Source organism: Lontra canadensis, unplaced genomic scaffold, assembly GCF_010015895.1.
Source record: "Lontra canadensis isolate GAN:19392208 unplaced genomic scaffold, GSC_riverotter_1.0 scaffold34, whole genome shotgun sequence".
Taxonomy (NCBI): Eukaryota; Metazoa; Chordata; class Mammalia; order Carnivora; family Mustelidae; genus Lontra; species Lontra canadensis.
In genome coordinates, this window is record NW_022631028.1 from 1739166 (window position 1) to 1762831 (window position 23666).

The 23666-nt window shown below is 44.1% G+C and overlaps 1 protein-coding gene across 2 annotated transcripts in view; it reads right to left on the minus strand.

Moving 5' to 3' along the window:
* PRICKLE2 (prickle planar cell polarity protein 2) overlaps positions 1-23666 on the minus strand; it is a 319612-nt gene that overhangs the window by 148045 nt on the left and 147901 nt on the right. Inside the window, exon 1 of one of the 2 annotated variants that reach the window (XM_032867321.1) lies at positions 7852-8210. The exons of the other annotated variant lie outside the window; for it this stretch is intronic. The gene's annotated coding sequence lies outside the window, so the exon portion shown is untranslated. Of the gene's footprint in view, positions 1-7851; positions 8211-23666 lie in introns of those variants that run through there. 2 annotated transcript variants of the gene reach the window in all.

Here is a 23666-nt window from a genome sequence, read left to right on the forward strand (position 1 = left end):
AGTGACTAGATGAACAGTATAAATAAACCGGGGCCTGTAGGTTTTCAGAAATGCCAGTATCATTCTCTTCCTACCTAGGGAAAGACATCCTATTCTTCACCAATACTCGTTGGCTTTTACTCATTTCTAGGATATGCGATCCTTTGCTCTGATTTTTTTAATATGTTTTTTAAAGATTTTATTTATTTATTTGACAGAGATCACAAGTAGGCAGAGAGGCAGCCAGAGAGAGAGGAAGGGAAGCAGGCTCCCTGCTGAGAAGAGAGCCTGATGCGGGGCTCGATCCCAGGACACAGATCGTGACCCAAGCTGAAGGTAGAGGCTTACCCACTGAGCCACCCAGGTGCCCCCTTTGCTCTCATTTTTAAATGAATACTCCAGTAATGATGTTGGGTGAGAGTCTTTGGGAACAGGGAGGGGAGGAAGTCTCAGACACTAAACATCCAGTCTACCTTTGTTCTCTGGGCAAGATTTTCTCCAACAGATTAAAAAATATATGCATGTTTACTGCGCTGTGAGTTTCAATTTGTGGGCGTTTCAGTGAATCTTAAAAATCTTTGCATCGCGGGTCACCTGGGTGGCCCAGTTGGTTAAGCATCTGCCTTTGGCTCTGGTCTTGATCTCAGGGTCCTGGGATTGAGCCCCACAAGGGGCTCTCTGCTCAGTAGGAAGCCTGCTTCCCCCTCTCCCTCTGCCCTGTGCTCTTTCTCTCTCTGAAATAAATAAAAGCAACCTTTTAAAAGAAAAAAAAATTTTTTTTCTTTTGCATCTCAAGTAATGCTCCCAGAGCTGATCTAGTAAGATTTCCTCAGCAGGAGAGCTCAAAGGCTCACGGTCTTCAAAGAAAACCATTAGCCATGGGGGCAATTTTTAGAAGGTGACAAAACACTAATGCCTCACTCCCACTGTGATAACACCTTCCTCCAAAGAGTTTATAGACCTCTACAAGGGGCAGCTATCACCGACCTTGTTTTATAATTAAACAAAACAAAACAAATGGAGGGTCAGAAACGTTAAATATGTGGATTAGTGGGGTCAAAAAGCACATTCCCATCCCCAAGGAAGAGGGAGTTGAGAAAAGAAGAAGAGTAATAAAACAGAACTTTAAAACTGTTTATTAACTAACAATTTTCTTGCAGTTGCTACGTCAGACACTGAGTTAGATGGTGGTCATTCAACTTCATGAGCCCCTACTGGGTGGCAGTTCTGTGTATGGAATATGGGAAGCGAATGACACACTCCCTGCCCTTCCAGAGGGAGAAAAAGACAGTTACCACATTGAAAAACACTTCTATCTTGAGAAGTGCTTTGAGCAAAAATTAGTTAAGTAATGTGGCAAAGAAAAACATAGTGTCTGTGTGTTGGGGGTGTGGGGGTTGGTGGTGAAGCAAAGCCATGTAGGGATTCTTCTTGGTAGAATGACGCTTAAGCTAAGGAGGTCAATGATGAGAAGCTACCAGCCAAGCAAAGTTCTAGAGCATTCTGACCAAAAGGAACAGCAGGTACAAAGGCCCTGAGGCAGGCAGGAGCTTCTGGGGTTAGAGAGCTAGTATGACTGAAGCATAGGTACTAGAGGTTGGGGGAGGGAGACATCCTTACAGAGAGATGTTTGTGCCAGTGTTGTTGGAGTGGGAGTGGGGGATCTCGTAGCTCATAGTAATGTGTTCAGAGTTTGTCCTTATTGTCGTTAGCATCAGAAGGTGCTAATAAAGGAGGGAGAGAATCTGACTGAAGCTTTAGAAACACTAGGTATTTGGGAAAGTGACTGAATAATCAAAGTGAGGCATGATGGCAGCATTCTGAAGTCGTGCCTGCAGACACAGTGAGCAGTGGCCCCACTTGGGATATTTATCTTTTCTATCAAATTTTTTTAGGGAGGTATAATTTACATACAGCAAAATGGACATTTTACCTGGAGAGACTGACCAATTTTGACAACCACCTATCCGCATGAAACCCATACTCTAATCAAGACATAAGCCCCTTCAGAACCCTATGAAGTTACCCGAAACCCCTCTGTAATCAGCCCATCCCCTTCCTTCCCCATGTCCCAACTAGAATATATTTTTGAGGTTGAGCTGCAAGGACTTATTCTTACTGGACTAGACAAGGGTGTGTGTGGAAAAGAGAAAGGGGCCTGATGTTTGTAGCTCAGCAACTGGGTGACTGGGATGGCGGGGGGCGGGGGGTCCAGTTGCTGGTGAAGACTCGGGCAGAGGAATAAATCTAGGGTTGTGTTTTGACACAAGAGGTTTGAGAAGCCTGTTTCATATCTAACAAGGACACTAAGAAGAGATGTGTGTACATGTCTGGAGCTCAGGAGAGAGGTCCAGGCGGAATATGTCGATTTGGAAGTCATCAGTCGGTGACGACATGTGGCCAAGGATGATGTTGGCAAGTGAGCAAACAAAAATGAGCAACAGAAAAACAGAGAGAGAGAGAGAGAGAAGAGCAGTCCAACTTAGAATGAGTGGAGAACAAGGAAAGGAAAATACAGCAAGGGGGACATACAGAGGGTCAGAGAGAGAGAGAGAGAGAGAGAGAGAGAAAGCCAGGAGAGAATGACGTTCCTAGAGGGCTCAGGCAAACGGTTCTGAGGTGGAAGGCAATCTCTTAACTTATTTAACTTTATTTAAATAAACTCTGTGGGGTAGGTACCACTATTATTCCCGTTTCAGAGAGAAGGGAATGGAGGTTGCGCGAGGTGAGTGACTGGTCTGAAGGCACACCCTAGTAAGTAGTAGCCGCCATCTTACACAGCAGCGCCCCCAGCTGTGTTCTGGGATCCCATGAACAGGGAACACGCAAAGCCAAAGAGGTTTCTCTACTCCAGGTCTCAGAGCCTTGAATGTACTAGCATGAACTGTGATTCCTCAACAAAAGACACAGGATGTCACGTGTTGCAAATATACATGGAACCATTTTTTGCCTTCCTGTTTGGAAGACCAATCTGCCGACAGGTGTTCTCTGGAACACAGAATGAGAACCACCGCTTGCCTGAAGGGTAACATAAGCACACCTTCAGAATGTGTTTGAACAAAGCCCAAATTGCTTCCATGGTCGTTATGTCACTTGTAACCCAAGGAGAAAGGGTTGACAGGAGCATTCCACTGTACAGATAATGGAGGCAAAGCTCATGAGGTTAAGTGGTTTGTCCCATATCACAATCTTGCAGCAATTAAGCAAGATAAATCAGCACCCGTCCGCATGCCCAGAGGCAAGAGAAACCAGGTCAGGCCAAGGGGGAATCAAGCAAGAGGTCTAAATGAGACTCCTCGTCTCTGCCTCTCTTCTCAACATTTCCTTTGCGTTTGTTTTCTGCAGGAATTGACCCAGAATGGGGGCCGTTTATACAGAAGACTGAGAAAAAAGAGGGGCTTCAGGTGGCCTCAGGTTATGGGTATCAGAAAAAGGCTTCCACCTCCTTGGGCATGGGAATCATGAGGGGTCATGCAGGAGGATTCCGGGGAAATGTACAGAGAGAAGACAGGAGGTGGCCCTGGGAATTGTGAAGGGGCCCAGTGAAGGGGACCGAGCTGCCTTAAGGGCTCTAAAAGCTGGGGGACTGAAAAGCACCTCACGGATAAATTAATCTGATTTTGACTTATCTCGCTCGGCAGTTAGAGAACTCAGGGCAAATTACTTAGACAATCCTTAAGCATTAATGTTAATGCCTACACCCCTATTCAGTCCTTCCTAAATTCAGCCAGAGCAGACAGCATAAAAGGGGTCCCTGAGGACTAGTGTCTCCTAGAGGCCAGCCAGCATTATAGAGAAGGGTCTTTAGAAGAGACAGTTGGGGGGAAGGGTCAGCAGGTCCCACTTGTAGGGAGAAGACCTCCCAACCACCAAGAGAATAGGCCTGAGCACAGGGACAGTGGAGTTGGAGAGTTACAGGCCCAGGTCCCCGGCATGGCCACTTAGTAGCTGTGTGACCTCAGGGTGTTACTGAATCTCTCTGAGCCTACTCTTCCTTATAGGTGAAACAGGGATGATAAGAGCACCTATTTGGGTTATAGTGAGGATCCGAATGATAATGGACAAAAATGCTAAGTGTGTTTCAAACTAGAGTCCAAGGTCCCACCTAGGATGCTTCTTAAAATGCAAATTTCCAGGTCACACCACAGATTTACTGAAACAGAATCTCGGACGGATATTCTTACGTACAGTCAAGTCTAAGGTTGGTAAGACATTTAGTCTATGCTTGGCAACAGTAAGTGACAGCTATCATTCTGTTTATTATCATTTACAAGATGCATATATGAGACCTCTACTCAGGCTGGACAGCCAAGCGCTCAAAAGTGAATTTGAGGGGCTCTGGGGTGGGGGAGTCTATTAGGCATCCAACTCTTGCCTTTGGCTCAGGTGATGATCTCAGGATCCTGATGGGAGCCCTGCATAGGGCTCTGCACTCAGCTAGGAGTCTGCCTGAGCCTCTCTCTCCCTCTCCCTCTCCCTCTGGTCCACAAACCCCCACCCCTGCCCATTCTCTCACTCTCTAAAATAAATAAATAAACCTTAAAAAAAAAAAAAAAAACACAAAAACCCTGGAATTGTTTGAAATCCAGCTCAACAGGTATCTGCTCATTCTCAGGAGCCTAAATAGAACCTTGATCCCTGAAAAAATTAAAATGCGTAATTAATGGCAGCCCAGGTGAATGCAAAGGGACCTCTTGCAAATGTTCCCAACAAATCAAGTAGTCACAGTTTTAGTTTGGTTGGTTGGTTTAAGAAAGAGTGGTATGAAGCAAATTTTCAAAGAGGTGGTAAGCAATGTCACGTACACACTCCCTGTGGAACTGGCTTCTTCTTGGAAGGTGCTTTGCAAGGAGAGCGCCCCCTGTGGTGGGTAACGTGATTTCTATACACAGGCTGGCTGGTAAAAGTCAAATATGAAACAATCCTCAAAGGCCTCTGGGCTAAATCTGCAGGGAAATCATTCATGAGTTTTCCCAGACACTGAGTCCCACAGTACCTGCGTCTGTCTGTCCCCTCCGCTGTCCCTACACTTTCCATTGTTCTGGAAAATGTCCAGATACAATCTCTGCAAAAACGCGTCTCCCCCTGCTTGTTGCGCAGAGCAGCAGGATATGAAAAAGAACGTCACCGAAACAACTGCCTGGTAATCAAATGCTAAGTATCCTGAAAAAGAATCCCTTGCCATTTCGATTTTGAGAAAATAAAAAATAGCAGCAAAGAAACGTTTTCTTTTTTTTTTTTTTTTGAACACTGCATTTAAACTCTTGCTACAATTTTCATAAGGTTTCATTATATGCAACAAGGATTACCATCCTGTGCTCTGTTAGCTTAAAAAAAAAATTACTTCCTCTGCTTCTTCTCCTTGACATGGGAATAGTGCTCTGGGTTTATTTGCACCCAGGGCTCTCCCATTTGATGATGTGGCTAGGAAGTGCTTAATGTGATGGGGTACCTTTCGGGAAAGATTAAGAAAAATGGCCTGGGGGAACACAGCACCTCTGAGGTTTGGTCTTCCAAAGTATTAACACCGGCAGATCTCTGTAAGCACCACGACAAAGCAGCATGTTGTGTCCCTCAGTTGTCCCTTACAGTCTTCCAAATGCCATTCTCCACGCTGCTAATGCATGATGCCCTTTCTGGTTAACTCAACACAGAACCACTGAGCCTTCTCTGCACATAGCTCTGCACAGACCACAAATGTTTCCACCAAATCGGTGAGCACTAGCTCCCATCCTCGCGCATCTCCTTCCTTGAGACATCTGTGTCCCTAAGGATACCAATCCTGGCTTATAGGAAATCTGGGGAAAAGCAGCCAAGTGCTTTTCCTGCTGAGGCTAGGGGGAGGAGGCCAGTGGGGAAGTACGCTGGATAAAACTGTCTCAAAAATAAGTTCCGTTTTAAAAAGCTCATGAAGGGAATGAGAGAGTTATTTTGGTTTCTAAAACGAAAGCACAACCCCAAAGTTAAAAAATAAAAGGCTTGCTGATGGAGCAGCTCAGAAGACTGGGAGTCGAGGTTATCACGGCAGAAAGATTGCCTGGTAACAGAGCTTTCTTGTTTTACACCCAAAGCTGTGTACCATCTGAGGCTGATTCAGGAAAATACTCAAATCTCCTGGTAATTTCCTGCAGACAGGACGTTTAATCATCTCCAAGCCTCCACCGCAAAAGGGGATAGGGGGAGGTGGTGGGAGAAAAAACCTAAACCAAATGATTCACACTCTTAAAAGGAATCTGCCTTCAGAAGGAGAACCATTTTCTACTCTTGAAAAGCAGCCACAATTTGTTATTCTAACAAAGTGTTTCTTTCCTCCAAACAGAAATAAAAGTCACTCAAGGAGGGCTTGTACTGATTTCTGTACTGCATTTCTTGAAACTTCCATTCAGTCAACAGTTTCTCCTGGCAGGTTCTCAGAAATCCAGGGAGAGCTGGGTAGTCAGTGACTAAGAACACAGGATCATTTTCATAAGCCTCCCTTCCCCCGACTTTTTGGCCCCATGGGAAGATGTTTTATTGTAGGACGAGCAGAATTAGTTGCACATATAAATTCTTCACTGCTCAGCTCACTTGACACCTTTATCTGAATTTCCCAATGGCTGATTTGGCAATGGACGATTTGAAAAGGAAATGCCCAAATCCTCCCCAAGCAGTGTTTGTTCACTCTGTACATAGAGGGCCATGTCCATCTAATTCTTCAACGAGTTGCAAGATAAAAACTTCTGTTTGCAGAAAGCAGGGAACCCAAAGCATACAAATGATTCACACCACCTCAACAATTGGAAAGAAAGGCCAGCCAGCAAAATGCCGAAATAATTTAATATAGGCAGAAAAGGAGTTTGGCAGTCTATGCATCAGACTTTGTTCTGATTTACGAAGGCATTGCTTCCAGCTGCCCCATCTTAAAAAAAGAAAAAAAAATCTGACCTTTTGTATTAGGCTTCCAACTTCTTGCTTAGGTTATATGCAAGTGAACAGACAGATTAGGGAGAGAGAGGATGGAAGCTAAAACTTTTAATCTTTTCAATAAACCTTACCTCCCTCCCCCACCAACCCTATGGATTATGTTGGTTTTAAAATTCCCTAGGATACAGCTGCCCAGGCGCTCCAGATAGGCATAATTCCAGTCCCCCTCAAGTCCTCACTCCCCCGAAACAGAGGGTACACTGGAAAAGCTGGAAGAAGAGAATTTCAATTAACTACCTCCCCCGAAACCTTTCCCCATCCTATAGACTCCCCTATGTGAACTAGAAGAAGGAAGAAGACCAGGAGAGGGGGTCTCTCCCCCACGTCTCCCCCTAATTCACAGAGAACACATGCACAAATCCAGAATCGCTTATTGACAGGGATCTACAAAGGAGAAGAGGATGACTATTAAAAGTTCTAGGAAGGCAAGCAATAAGGAGTGTGGGGAGAAGTCCTTCGTTTTTTTCTGATCTTTCTGAAGACACCGAAAGTATCTTTTGATAGCGTAAGGGAAATAAGTAAGTAGGTCATTAGCAGTAAATGCATTGTAAATATTTGAGGAAAATGAATCATAAGAGCATAATGACTGTTCAAAAAGCAAGTTAGGAGAAGTTTAAATGTTTCCCCCAAAGTCGTCCTAATACAGTCACAACACCCCCACCTCCTGGTATCATTACTATTATTACTGGTTAATAAAGTGCGCAATAGCCAGCAGACAGCTCAAAATGATCCCTAGGTCCCCTCCCTAGAGCTCGGGACATCCTCAGTGTCTCTATGTGGCCAGGCGCATCACTGCCAGACGTTAGTGTCCCAGCTCCAGGCCCCTTTCCCTGGGAGGGTCCTGAAAACCAGGAGCAAAGGCGCCCCAGCGCCCCCTCCGAGCGCCCCGGCCACGGGAGGGCCACTTACCCGGCTCAGCCTTGCATTGCTCGCCGCTGCGGCGCCTCCGCCTGCGGGGGACTCAGGGGGGAAGGGGGAGGGGGCCCGCAGACCTAGGGGCAGGGGGTGCGGCTGCGGCTAAGAAGCCCAGCAGGGCGTTGGCCGCCAACTGCCCGGAGCCAGAGGGGGCCCTGTAGGGGCTCCGCGCAAGGGGAGTGACATTCCCGGGGGCTGTGGCAGCTGCTCCGAGCGCAGGAGCTCCGACTCCAGGAAAATCGCTCAGGTCCTGGGGAGAGAAGCTTCAAGCTCTCCAGGCTGCCTCCCTGCTGCTTAAAGGGACGCCTCTCCACCTCCCACTCCGCTTATTGGTGAAAATTCCGAGCCACAGGCCAATCCTAGGCCTGTTCCCGAATTGAGATTTCAATCAAGGGAGCTAGTGCTTTAAAATTAGAAAAGGCTGATGGGTGGTGGTGCTGGTGCTGGTGCTGGTGAGGTGGGGTGGGGTGGGGTGGGGTGGGGTGGGATGGGATGGGGGGGTTCAGCCCCCTTTCCGATGTGGGACTCGGGCTGTCTGGCTTCTGCATGCAGAGATACTAAGATCTAGCTGCGGCTGCAAGAGCCAGATTATAGGGTAAAGAGCACTGGAGGAAAACAGGGAACATGCTGGACCCTTGTCCTTCACCCCTCTGGTCCATCTTCCCCCAGCTCACTCATTGTTCAAGGGTCATCCAGTTTTTCACAGATGCTGGAGACCCTCTATGCCTGGGAAGAGCCTTCAAGCTCTATGCTTCTAAAGCTCCCTTATTATCTCCCCTTCCAGACACTCATCACGCTTTTTTTTTTTTTCCTTAATCTGTCTCTGCTTTCACACTGCATGTTCCACCAGAGCAGAAATGATTTCACCAATAATCACAGTATCATTCCCTGCCTGGAACACTGTGAGCTTCAGGAAATCTCTGAGAAGGGAAGGAAGGAAGGATGAAAGGAAGGATGGAAGGAAGGAGGGAGGGAGGAGGAGGGGGATGTCCTGGAGCCTTTGTGACAATACAAATGTTAATTAAGAGGTAGTATTCAAGAGGCCAGGCACTAATCTCAGACACAACTGTATCCAAATGTGGCCTCTGCTTCTTGCTAATTATGTAAATAACCTGTATCTCAGTGTCCTGGTCCATACAGCAAGATGCTGTCTGTCTCACAGAGTTGTCAAGATCGCATTAACTCGTGTCTGGAGCAGAGAAGACGCTCAGTCAAGGGCTCCAATAGCTGTTGTTATTACGGAAATCAAAGTACATTGCTTGAGGTTGGGTCTGGTGTGATTGCTGGTTTAGCCTTTCTGTAAGTACCCAGTTAGTCATGAAACAGATCTGAATTCAGTGCAGATTCAGCACTGAATGGCCCCACGTGGGGTGCCAGAGTCACCAATGAATGATAACACCCTTGAGTGCAAGGAATTCATAGTGGGGCTTGGAGGTGGGGGGGTGGGGTAGCCAGGGTTTTCCAGAGAAACAGAACCAACAGGTTACATAAATTTGAGATTTATTAAAGGAACTGGCTCTCATAGTCACGGAGGCCGAGAAGTCCCAAGATACACAGTTTGCAACTTGGAGAACCGACAGCGTAATTCAGTACAGGACTGAAGGTCTGAGAATCGGGAGCCAGTGGTTTAAGTCTTGGTGTGCGTCTGAAAGCTTGAGAACCAGGAACAGTGCTATCTGAGGACAGTGGAATGTGGATGTCTCTCCTCAGGTAGAACACTGACCTTTCCTCCATGCTTTTGTTCTACATAGCCCTCAAAGTCATGGGTGATGCTCACCAGCATTGCTGAGGGCAATCTCTGTGAAGTCCATTGATTCCAATGTTAATCTCTTCTGGAAATACACTTGCAGACACACCCCAAAATAATGTTGTACCAGCCATCTGGGCATACCTTAGCCCAGTCAAGGTGACACATAAAATTAACCATCATGGGGTGGGGAAGAAGAGAGAAAAACAGAGAAACAGGTCAACAAAGAAAACTATGTTAAGTGATACACAAGCAAAGACACATGTACAGGAATGTCTACTGGAAGGTAGCTTATCAGCTCAAAATAACGGAAAAAATTATCCAATAGGGAACATGGTTAAGTAAATTATAGTACCTCCATTTTAGGGGATATCGTGCAGTCACGACAAGAGGCATAGCTGAGTACACTGATATATGATGAACTCCAAAACATATTGCTAAGTGCAATGTAGAAGGTAAAATATATTCTCACCAGCATAAATAAATCTTCATGTATTGTGTCTACATATGCATGCTCTATATACATGAAATGCCTCTAGAATGATACCTCAGAGAGTGCTAAAGGTTATTATATCTAGCAAGGTGATCTGAGAACTACACAGGTCAAAGACAGGAAGGAGACTAATATTTCATAACGTGCCCTTGTGTATAATTTGATTATTTTACCATGAACTGGTAGTAAGTTCCTAGTTCTGGGCAATGTGGCAAATGATGGCAGCCTGAAAATTCCCACCCTTCAAACACCTAGATATGCTAGATAAAATATTTAACAATTCTTTGAGTGCTTAACCCATAATAAGAAGAGGAAAACACCCAGGTGGTAGAAATACAGAGGTATCCGAAGAAAAGAATGGTAAGCCTATAAACTCATGAGGTTGAGGGAAAGGTGGTGGCAGCCGGGCAAGGTTTGTCTTGGTTCCCTAGGGTGAGGGATTTAATGCCCATGCTGGACAGGAAATAAGGGCTCTGGATAAGGAGAAGCAGGAAGTTGTTACATGTCCCCTGTAGAAAATCAGGAGCACTCACTGAGGGTAGCACCCGTAAAGAACACACAGATTGGAAAAACTGTCGACCAGCCCAGTGAAACTTGTCTAATCTTGGCGTGTGCTTTGAGTGGAAGGGAAAAGTTTAAGCTAAGAATTAGAAACCCTAGGCTTGTGCCTTTCTTGAGAGTGGAGTAGGAATTACCAAGGCCAGGACCGGGAAACCCTAACTGAAAAATAAATATAAAAACTGGTCCTGTTCATGACACACCTGGAACACCTCACAGAGGCAGATGAAAAATTGTCCTGGAGAGCCAGTTCCATAACCTGGGCTATACCTGGCCCAGCAAAAACATAAGCTCCCACAAGTACGTTACAGGGCACCCAGGAAACTGATAAGACTCAAGTCAGCAAATATAAGGATGAGAGCTCATGAGTTCAGGGTCACTAAACAACATTCTGAAAAAAAACATGCAACAAAGTCTACAATGATTAAAAACATGAAAGCTAGGGGTGCCTGGGTGGCTCAGTGGGTTAAGCCTCTGCCTTCGGCTCAGGTCATGATCTCAGGGTCCTGGGATCGAGTCCCACATCGGGCTCTCAGCTCAGCAGGGAGCCTGCTTCCCTCTCCCTCTCTCTCTGCCTGCCTCTTTGCCTACTTGTGATCTCTGTCAAATAAATAAATAAAAGCTTAAGAAAAAAAAAATGAAAGCTAGAACGGAACGCCTAAAAGGGAATAAAAAGTGATTTCTATCTCTCCCCACTGATTCACTGACATTAAAAACTCAATCGATCGGTTAAGCAGGAAGTCAGGTACTACTGAAGAGAGAAACAGAGATCTTAGGACGTAACACAAAATGAGGCACAAAGGGATAAAGAGTTGAAAGACATGCCAGAGAGGGTCAGAGATACAGAGAAGAGAATGAGAAGGCACACCATATGTCTAACAGGAATCTCCTAGGGAGAGAAGAGAGAAATTGGGGAGAGGCATAATAGCTGAGAAATTTCTAGAATTTATACAACTTGTGAATTCTCAGATTCAAGAAACACAGAGTATCTGAAACCAGATAAATAAATGTAAGAACATCTGCATGTATTAATTTTTCATAAAAGTACAGTTAATAAAACAGTGACGTGTTAAAAAATCGAACGGCTTAATAATGCAAAGACAGACGGAAGCAGAAGGCACTTAATAGAACAGCAGAGAGGCAACTCTGCCCTTCCACATTTAGAGCTGGATTGCATTTCTCTAAATCCTTTCTCCTCAAATATAATGAATTCTAAACTACAATAGATTGTTGAAGGACTAGCTGTACATCATATATGGTGCCCAAGTAAGAACGCAAAGTGGCAGAGGTCTCCTGGGAGAGATGGACTCAGTCAGCCATCAGTCAAATGTTGGGGGCCGAGTGGTAGCAGAGAAACAGCCCATCGCAGAACGGAGAGTATTATAATAAGGGAGTATAAACTGCTATGGAAACACAGAGGCAGAACATCTCAACCAGCCTTGCAGGGGGAAGTCTTCCTCAAGGAAGGCTTCCTGGAGGAAGTAACATCTGCATTGAGAGAGCTGGCATCTTTAGGGGAAAAGACTCTAGAGTTAGGCCTGGCTTTAAATCCTAGGACTGCCACTTACTATGACCTTGTGACTTTGGCCAAGTTACATGACTTCTTCAAAGCTCATTTATGTCACATATGAAATGGAATTCATATCACTAGTCTTGGGGTTATTTTGAGGTTTAGGGATAATATATATAAAGCATTTAGCAGAACACCCTACCTACAAGTGACTTTCCATTAAATGGGCAGTTAGTATTTTCATTAGATGAAACTTAGTGCCTGGGTTGGGGGGAAAAAAAAAAGCTTCTGTTTTTAAAAGATGATTTTTTTTTTCCCTAAAAGTTAAAGAAAACAGAGGTTTGCCAAAGTTTCATCAAACTACCTTGAGGAATATGAAGTATTCACCGAGTATCTACCCTGCAAAAGGCATATTACCACACTATCAAAATATAAAAAGTTACCAGATCCGGACCTTTCTGTAAGGAACCTACAATCCACTTCCCAAAAAATAACTCAAGTCTGCATATTTTGTGTCAAATACATGAGTCCCCCTGGTGTTAAATCCTGAAATGGGCAGAAATTCTACCTAGAGCAGTAAAACTTCAGATTCTCAGCCACAAGTCAAGTTGGAAGAATTCAGAATCCAGCATGGGATGGATTAAATGGATACCCCTCTGTATTACTCGATAGGTTTGTGAATGACTGGGACAATGGATGGAAGGGAAACTCATCAAGTCTGGCTAATGATGCCAAGTTGCTTGGCTCTGCCAATGCTCGGTGGACAAAAGCACACATTGATCTAACCAGCCTGCAGGAATGAACAGAATGAAAGCAGACAAAATTCAGTCACAGTAATTGTTGTGCCTGCCCTTTAGAAGAAGCACTGATCTGTATAGTCTTAGGGAGGGAGGAAAGAACTGGCCAAGGACCTGTTTTCTATTCATTCCTGGTGTACCATGTCACAAATATTTATGGAATGTCTTATAGGCTAGATAAACATGGAAAAACATGAATAAAACACAATGCCTGCCTTCAAGGAGCATAAAATAAAGTGATCTGAAAACCTCTTCACTTGAAACTACCCATGGCTTCCAACATTCTTCCTTCTACCATGAAATGGTGATGCAACCTTTACAGATTAAGCACCATCATGTTGCAGAATGGCAAATAGATTTCATCTCTTGGACTAACACTGATTGATTAGCCGTGGCTTCCTGGAGTGCTGACTTGACAAGAAGTCCGAAACTACATTTGGCAGGCAAGCATGCTGTGATTGATTAGTGATGTCTGTCATGGGATGGGAAAGGAGTGACAGCACTAGCGCTGTAAATTTGACATCTCCCATCCAGTTCAACCCCCTCATTCCACAGATGAGAAAACAGAACAGATCTTTCTTTCTTCCTATGGCATTATAAATTCAGCAACTCTAACAGGGGCAACCGAGGAGAACCTCCATATCTGAAATGCTGCTGAGAGAGAAAAAAAACATCTATGGCTTAGAATATTTCTGATGAGCTTTTAAGATATGCACTCGAATCCTTTAAGAAGCTTTATATTCTGTAACAAACTAACTAAATGGAGGAAGCTACCAACTTTGATCTGGTTAGCTGCAAAGGGCAACCCCTGCCCACCCCCCCCCCGACATACACAAGATCAAATTAAACACATATCATTTGAATATGCTTGAAGATTTAAAATGCATTGGGGGACGTAAATGTCTATAAATAAAGCATATTTCAGAAACACAACATGAATAAATACACAGAACAGCAATTAACATGTTATTTAAGACAGGATGAAGATTTTTATCATTTTATTCTATTAAATGGTATTGATATCATCCACTAAAGAAAGGAAAAGAGAAGCCCTTATTTACTTTCATACAGACACCTTATATCCTGGGGACTCTGTAACACTAACTAAGAAGATAGGGTCTGTCCCTGTTAAGCATTTCCACGCCCAATCTATCAACACTCACAGCCATCACTCTGCCCAATCACAAAGAATTCAGGCTCATTTGCTGCAAAGGACAAAATAGTATAAACGGACAACAGATAAGCAGGAAGCCCAACCCCAGCCTGACTCAGATACAAAGAACAAATTGTAGCATTTGATTAATATGCCAGCTCTTCTGTCAAGCCAACTGCAAAGTGAATTTTACAGAAAACCAACTCTTTGAGAAATAGGTCTAATTAATTCAGTTACATAAACTCCAATGAAATATTAGGGGGAGGGTGTGAGGAGAGAGAGGGAAAGAGAAGGTGAGGATGAGGAGGACGAGGAGGGATTGACGGAGGGAAGGAGGAAAAGAGGGAGGGAATGAATGAATGAGAGGCTATGAATGGGTGCTCTGGAGGCCACTAGGTTTACCTTAAGGGAGCAAAAAGATGTTTTCTGACTTAAGAAGACAGAAAGCCTATTTATATTCCAACCAAACACACTATTAGAGGTCTGGATAAGAAACTAAAGGGTAACCCACCACAAACAATTCCTCAATGCATAAATTAGCCAGACTAGTTCCCTCCACTCTCCTGCAAGACTCCCTTACTTGCATACCGCGCCTATAGGATTTCTCCCAAATCTGCTTTAAATAAGTACCATGTTCATAATTTGTTAAACGGAATATGACTTGTGTTATTATTTAGAATGACTATACTGTGGTATACCCATATAATGGACGAGTACTCAGCAATTACAAGGACTGAACATATGCAACATGATGGATAAATCTCAAGTGCATTACGCTAAGAAAAAGCCAGACTGAAAAGGCTACATATTATAGGATTCCATGACATGGAATTTTGCCAAAGGGCAATATTATAGGAACACAAAGCAGATCAGTGGTTGCCAAAGGCTGGAGGTGGTAGGTGGGATTGAGAAGCCCGAGGGACTTTGGGGAGGGGAGAGAACTGATCTGTATCTTGACTGGGGGCATGGTTACGTGACTGTACGCATTTGTAAAAATTATGAAATTGTAAACCCAAGAGTGAATTATACTGTATGCAAACATGAAAAGTGAAAAAAATGAAACAAAACAAAACAAAACAAAACAGATAAAAGGCCAAAGTCAAAATCATCCCTAGTATCACTTTGGTTTTAATTATTCTGTATTAACTACTTTTCTATTGTCTTAATTTTTTTTAAAGATTTTTATTTATTTATTTGACAGAGAGAGATCACAAGTAGACAGAGAGATAGGCAGAGAGAAAGAGAAAGGGAAGCAGGCTCCCTGCTGAGCAGAGAGCCCGATGTGGGACTCTATCCCAGGACCCCAAGATCATGACCTGAGCCGAAGGCAGCGGCTTAACCCACTGAGCCACCCAGGCGCCCCTTGTCTTATTTTTATAAAGATGTTTAACAAATCACTCAAGGCTGTAACCCTCATGTTGCTTTTTCAGATATCTGATCAAGTTTTAGAAAAGTAGCAACTCTAGCCCCCAAATGAGATCCCCTTCTTGATGTATCTACAAGGTTTAGAAGATTGGAAAGAGCATTTTTAAGGATGCGTGACTCAGTCTTGGTTAATGATTGAGTGGTGTTACAGCCACCCCAAACCACCTCACATTTTGGGAAATGGTGCTGTAGATTGGAAGGTCCATCAGGGGTTGTCTCTGTCTTTTCTTTCACAGTATCCTCAGGGCTATCAGAGGAAGCACTTGATGGATATTCATAAAACAAAGGAAAGGAACCCTTTTACTGTGTCCCACACTCCAGTCCTCCGAGAAGGAGGTTCATCACTCCCAGCACAGCCAACTCTCCCACTCAACATCCTTCAAAAACCCAAACCTTCTCTTCTGTCATCTTACTTCCATTAACTGGTCCTCATGGGATATGGTTTCAAACTCCTTGACACCCCAACCACTCAAAATAAAGTGGCTGTGGAGAAAATTTCCCCCTGTATTTTTAGGAATATTCCTTTGGAGGTATATGTCACTTTCAGTCATGCTGACCTGCATCCAGATTTTTTTTGGGGGGGGAAGCCCCCCCCAATGGGGAAGCCCATTACTCTGGCAAACAAATTTGGAAAACAAAGAAGCATTATGCAGATGACCAACCCCTCTCCATTTCCTCCCTCTCTGTCCTTTTATAAATTCATTATATCCTTGCAACAGTCCTTGGAAACAGGGCTTAGGATGAGGAGGCACAGCAGTTTAGTTAACTGTCTCTAGTAACACAGCTTGTAAGCGGCAGGGATGGGATTCAAACCCATGCAGTTCCGCTTCCAGATCCTTGAGATGTAACTGCTCACGTGTACCGACCACTGGCTAATACGCAGATGCTAGTCACCAAAGACATTCGGAAGAGAGGCAGAGCGGAAACTGAGCAAAGTAGTTTACTTCTATGAACTTTTCATGCACTTATCCATCTGCCTGTCTACCTTACACTTACTGACTACTATATGCAGGCATTATGGTAATAAGCTCTGGGGACACAGATACAAAAAAAGACTCAGACGACACTCAAAAGGAACCCACAGTCTGGTGGGAGAGAGACAGATCTGTCACACATACATTCACCCAACAAAGGCCCGAGTGAGTAGCGTATCCCAGGTATGGAGAAACGCTGCACAGCAAGTCACATGGACCAACCAGCGTAAAAAGGTGATGTTGGCAGCAAGTCCTGAAGAATGAGTAGGAACTCTTGAGGTGGAAAAGCGGAGAAGCATAGCCAGGCAGATACAACAGCAGATCAACATACTGAAAGCTAGACAGAGACCCTGGAGGGGCAGGTAGGAGAGTCCGTTCATAGAGCAAATCAACCTTGGCACTGGTGATACTGGGGGGCCAGATAATTCTTTGTTGAGGGAGCTACTCTGTGCATGCAGGATGGTTAGCAACATTTCCGGGTTCCACCCGCCGCATGCCAGGAGTACCCTCTCTAGCTGCGATGACCCAAAGCATCTCCAGATATGGCCACGTGTTTCTGAGCAGCTCATCCCACTGAGAATGTAGACAAATGGGGAAGTGTGTGTATGTACAGGAGAGAGAGGGAGAGAGAAAGAAGAGCTTGCCAGTAGACTGAAACAACACAGAGAGGTAGTCGGGTTCTAGATGGTACAATCTGTTGGTCAGACCCCACCAGTTAAGTCACCATCTGGCCCTGGGAAGCTCATTTCCTTTAAAAGGGCCTCCTCCCAGTTCCAGGCTATGCACGCAATCCACACGCCAGCCATTATTCTGATAATTTGGTTACCAACTTGGACATTTCATGCCTTCTATCATGGGACAGGCAGAATTCAGAGATGGCCCCCAAGATTCCTGGCCTGGGGGTACACACACACTCCCCTGGTTTTCCAACCAGACTCCATCCTAGGAGCTGCTGGGAGGGGATTTTACTGCAGTAACTGAGGTCCCAAATCAGTTGACCTTAAAATAAGGATATTACCCTCAGTGATTAGGAGCCCTTAAAAAAGACTAGGATCTTCCAGGAGACACAAAGAGTGATGGAACCCTGATGTGAGGGAGGTTGTCAGTCACTGGCTCTGCAGATGGAAGTCCCTGGGGCAAGGACCCAGCAGTTCCCCTTTAAGAGCTGAGAGTGGGCCCTCCTTGACAGCTAGCAGGGAAACAGGGAGCTCAGTCCTTTACCCAGCACAAGGAACTGAATCTGCCAATGATGTAAATGAGCTGGGAAGAGGAGCAGATGAGGACACAGACAGCAAAACCTTGACTTTAGCTTTTGAGAACCTGAGCAGAGAAGTCAGGCATGCTACCCCTGAACTTCTAATCCATGGAACCGTGAGACGAGAAATAGATGTTGTTTGAAACTACTAAATTAGTGCTAATCTGTTACGCAGCAACAGAAAATGAATACATCTCAGATCCCTCAATTCTCCAAGATCCTGCAAAAATCCTTCCTACTCCATGAAGCCTCTCCCCACAAAGTACAAAGGGCAGGCTGTGCCATTTCAAGTTTTCTCATGTTGGTCCTACTGCCCGGACACGGAGGCATCTCAGGTCGATAAACTACCATCCTGTCCACCACTGAATGTCCTGAATGCTTGCTTCCTCTTTCATTTGTTTACTCCTCTCCTCTTCTCCCCACCTGCAAAAAGCAGGGGGAAAGATACTGGTCGTCTATTCAAGGCTCTTTTGAATTTTTGCATAATGTCTATGACAGAGGTGACCCCACTGTAGGCACTTAGTAAATCATTACTGATTGATGACCATGGGTCCTCACCCTCCGCCCGGACATGAAGGGAGAAGAGGTATTGCATGCTACTGCCAAAATTCACATGATGATTGAACTAACTTGGAGCAACATGCTGGCATTTGAAAGAACCATTTATATTTCAATAATTACATGAGCTCACTCTCTTGGGTGACAATGACTCTCAAGTTATGGTGACCTCTCACAGGTCACTTAACTTCTCAGGGTCAAGTGACTGATCAGTTACTATGAGTTGCCAGCCAGAAAGTCTCAATGCTCCTTGCATTTCAAACTCTCTTGCTGCTGCTGTCTCCAGATGTTAAAGCTTGAGATTTCTGGGTTATTGGCCTTAGAGTTTACTCTCCTAGTTAGGAGACCCAACTGGGGAGGTTTCCAAAAGGAAGCCAGCCATTAGCATTGCCTATCGAGTATTCTACCCTCTTCCAGAGGGGCAATAAGAAAATTTCAAGGATTTGCTTTTATCTGGGATGATGATTAGCACAAGTAGGAAAAAATAATTAAGAGAAACTATTAATTGAAATAAGTTAAATTGGGACAGATTAGTTCTGAAAACTATCTATGCTAAAGAACAAATAATTATGGACAAAACTCAGCACCTGAACTTACAAGCTACGGAGTCACAGCTTTCCAGGGTGGCATAAAAAGGATCAGGCTATAAAAAGTCAAGCTTCACTCTGGCCTCATTCAACTCCCTTAGTGAGCTATGCTAATGAGACTAGAGAACCACAAGCCACCAAGCAGAGTACCAGGGACTGAGGGAGGCAGGATGCGTATCTGGGAAATGCAGACTGAGACATAGAACGGAAGTATTTCTGGAAAATTATTACTCATAGTAACAGATCCTCTAGATGAAGGTAGTGAATGTCAGCTATGTTGCCACCCAAGGACAGTCTCTGCAGAGAATACCACCAAATGACCACAGTGGTCTTTCCAGCTCTTTCCAGAATCTTCCTCAATATAACTCTCTTGGGAAGGAAGCACCTACCAAATGATCCCAACCGGCCTGCAAGATAAAGTCAATCTGCCTCTTGTTGGATTGACTCTCCTGAGGCTTCCCACTCCTCACCTAGAGCCATGCCTGCATTTAGCTGATTTTTTTTTTTTTTAATATGGGCAAGGAAAAAGAAAACAAGAAAAGAACAAAAAAAGTGAAGCACATCACCTACTCAGCTCTATCCTGCTGCTTCCAGAAACCCACCTGTCCCCAAGAACCACTCTTTTGGGATACTTGGAAGTTCTCCATATTTGGCCATTCAGAGCAAAGAGAAGAAGCATTTTGTTAGAAAGTTCCTCTTTCTTGGTCCTGCCTTTTACTGGAGTCCTTTTCAAGGTTCTGTCCTGGGCTCTTTTCTACACTCCCTGAAGGAGAGATGATGAACTCCCCTTCTCTGTCGCAGCATCTGTCACCCTCTGTCGGCTGGCTGACTTATTTGCTGCCGGGCACTGTGCCGGGTGTGGGAGATGTGGCAGTGAACAAAACAAGTACATTCCCTGCCCTCATGGTGCTTATACTCTATTGTGGTGAAGAAAGACAATAAGCAAGTAAGATGAGAAGTACTAATGGGGCAAAGTAAGTCAAAGGAGGAGAAAGACGAGGAGATGAAACGTAGAGGGTGCCCAGGACCTCAGATCTCCTTTCCAGCCCTGAGAGCTCTTGTAAGGATTGGACTTGTGAGTCCTCCCCACTTTCTGGGCACCTCCACCAGGAAGCCCCACAGGCATTTTACAAAATCACCAAGTTCACCAAAGACATATCACCCTCTTCTAAGTCTTCTTCTTCAGTGGAACCCTCCACCCAGACCCATCAGTCAGACAGCAGATGTCATCCTGTAACTCTCCCCCCATCCATCTTCATCCAAACAGCTTCCAAAGGCCCCTCCACTCTACTTTCTTCTCTATTTCTGTTGCCGTGTCCTGACCCTGCTGCCAATCTGACTCATGGCCAGAACTCCCGCCTCTCCTCCCAGCTCCCAATCCTCCCGCCTCTCCCACCCAACCCCATCTTATAAGCCATGGCTGGAATGATCTTTTGAAACAAACCATCTGCTCAGAACATTTCTTAGCTGCCCTCAGGTAAAGGAACTGGACTCACAAAGACCTCTAGGATGTGACCCTTACGATGCAACTCTATCAAAATGGTCTCCCTAGTGCAGTTACACTGACCAGTTTGCATGCGCTCTGGTTTCTTGCTCTTCCTACTCCTGGGACCCGAAACACAGTTTAGCCCTTTCTCCTGAGCAACACATCCTGCACATGCCCCAGGATGCATTTTGGACATCCGGGAAACCTCCCTTGACCTCCCAACCCCTCACAAGTGGCCCGTCTGTGGACTAACACAGCAATCAGCATGCCGTCTGGTGCATAATCAGAACTTTCTGAATAAACGCGTACGTCAATGTACAAATTGACTGGTACAATTATAACTGATTTCTTTTCAGTTTTAGGTCCAAGCCTCTGAAGGCAGGACTTCCCATGCTTTCGGGCTAAGTCTTTTCTTCTCCGAGACTCAGCTTCCTCATTTATAAAAAGAGAATAATGGCTCCTGCTTTGGAGAGATGTCATGATGAGAAAGCGGAAGAGTGTATCATCCAAAGAGCCAGCACATGGCTGGTGTGAAGTAAGCAAATGGTAGCTCTTATTATTAAAAAAAAATTGGCCTGTAAGTCAGAGGACAGAAATGCTTTCAGAGATGAGTGTCATTTCCCGGAGGTCGTCACAACGAGGGGAAAATGAAGAGAATGAGGAAAAATACATCCTCTTCATCAAATGCCTTTCCCTCGTTTGAAGATCTCTCGAGCACTTTGGACTTGCCATTCTGTTTTTATTCTGAGATCCTTTAGCTTTAAGCTCACAGTCTTTATTTTAATACACACTGCATTTTAACAAGTAGGTCAAAGCCATTTTATACTTGCAATATGATTACCATAGTAATAGCTGTATTTTATAACCTGCAAAATGCTCCCAGGGAGACCAGTAGGGACAGCTACAGTTTGTAACAAAAATAATAATTTCAGCCCTGCAGAATAAGCTCCTCTTAAGAACTCTCTTGTTGTAAGTATTAATTTTTGAGGCTCCCACAATATCTGGAAATGGCAAATGCTAATGACTAACTGAAGACATACTCAAGAGCTTTGCTGGAGTATGTCTTTACTTTTAGTAGCTTTATGTTTCGAGAGTTAATATTAGTAGTAATAATAATAATAATAGTAATAAGCAGCAGCTAATACTTATATAGTGCTTGAAGCCGACTGTCTGTGAAAATGGTCTGAATAATTTCCCTACCTGTACTCATGCTCCTGAGTCTCTCCCATTACGAGTATGGGCTTGGCTACGTGACTTGCGTTGACCGATGTGATATTAACGAATGTGGCAGAAGGAAAAGCTTGGAAAGATATTGTGCCGTTGCCCTTTAGTGGCTGTTGGGAATTCTGTGAGCCAGCGGAGCTGCTATTGTCCCAGCGACTATCACATTAAACATGGACCAGAGGCCATTCAGTAAGCAGTCCAGTCCAGCCCCAGCCAAAGTGACACAGACCAGACCAGAAGAACCACCTGCCAACCTGAATCATGAGAGATAATAAATGGGTGTTATTTTAAGCTACTAAATGTGGGGATGCTTTGATATGCAGCATGAACTAACTGATACAATGTTTATATTACATCAGGCAGTCTTCAAAGTGCTTTACTTAAGTAAACTCATTTACTCCCTAGCACAAGTTTTTGGGGGCAGAACTATTCTTGACTTCAGAGTTGCAAAAATGAAAGCACAGAGAGATCTGGTAACCAGCCCAAGATCACACAGCTAGAATGTGATGGAGTCTGACTTTGAAACCAGTCAGTCTGGTTCCAAATACTTGTTCTAAAACTACATAGTACTAACTCCCAAATATTCTCATTTTTCTCCTACAGAAGTTTTTTTCTATACATTATGGAAAGCATTGTCTAAGGTAAATAATTATGTCAACAATCAAGATCACAGAACACTATTGCTCCATAAGAATACATTTTGGATCCAGAAAGCAGTCAATTAAAAAGAACCCCCAGTCACCCATGCATCAAATTCTATTCCAAAATTCTGATCGATAATATACAACTTGATGTACACTTAAAACCACTATCGAATATACTCAAAAATTTTAAAATCTGACTGGTACCATGGAGCTTTTATTTATTTATTTATTTATTTAAAAGATTTTATTTATTTATTTGACAGAGATCACAAGTAGGCAAGGAGGCAGGCAGAGAGAGAGAGAGAGAGAGAGAGAGAGGAGGAAGCAGGCTCCCCGCTGAGCAGAGAGCCCGATGTGGGGCTCGATCCCAGGACTCTGAGATCATGACCTGAGCTGAAGGCAGAGGCTTTAACCCACTGAGCCACCCAGGCGCCCCTATTTATTTATTTTTTAAATATTTTATTCACTTATTTGACAGACAGAGATCACAGGTAGGCAGAGAGGCAGACAGAGAGAAGTGGGGGGAGCAGGCTCCCCGCTGAGCAGAGAGCCCTAGGCGGGGCTCGATCCCAGGACCCTGGGATCATGACCTGAGCAGAAGGCAGAGGCTTCAACCCACTGAGCCACTCAGGCACCCCTACCATGGAGCTTTTAGAATGAATTTGAAAATAGAAAGTAAATAAGAAGGTCCCATCAGAATATGTTAATTTAATTTTTTAGGTCATGTACTTCCTTAATTCTTCATACATTTCATTTCAAGTCAATTAAATCACAAAAGCAATACAAGCTTTTTAAACATAAAATAAAAAGTGAGTCTCTACCTCACTCACTTTCAACTCCACCTTGTTAATGTGACAAACTGTTAATAATTTAATGTGTATCCATTTATACTTTTCCTTTAATTATACAAACATGGTTATTAAAGGCTTACCAGATTATTGTTCTTTAAAATTGAAAAAAGAAAAAAAATCAGTTGATTATAAACTGAAGAGCAGATTTTTAACAGGCTTGTCATTCAAAGAAATTTTATAGAAGTCTCAGTTCATGAAATCAAGTTTCTACAACATTAATTGTACTTTAATTCTCAAAGTGACAATTATTCCTTCACTTTATACAATCAACAGAAAGGTTAGCTTCTATGACACATACACAGGAAACCAATTTTCTAGTTTTTTGGTCTAAAATAGAATTCTTATCTGAAAGGCATTACTACACCTTTTGGAATTAAAATCATATTCTCAGCATGGCCATGCCAGATCAGAGTCCAGGAATTCTAAAACAAGCCACGAAGATCACAGACACGCATCTGTACATATGACCACCCCCCAAAACAAACAAACAGGAACAGTAAATGCACAATTACAAAAATGAGAGGCCATCCCAATGCAGAGTAAGAGC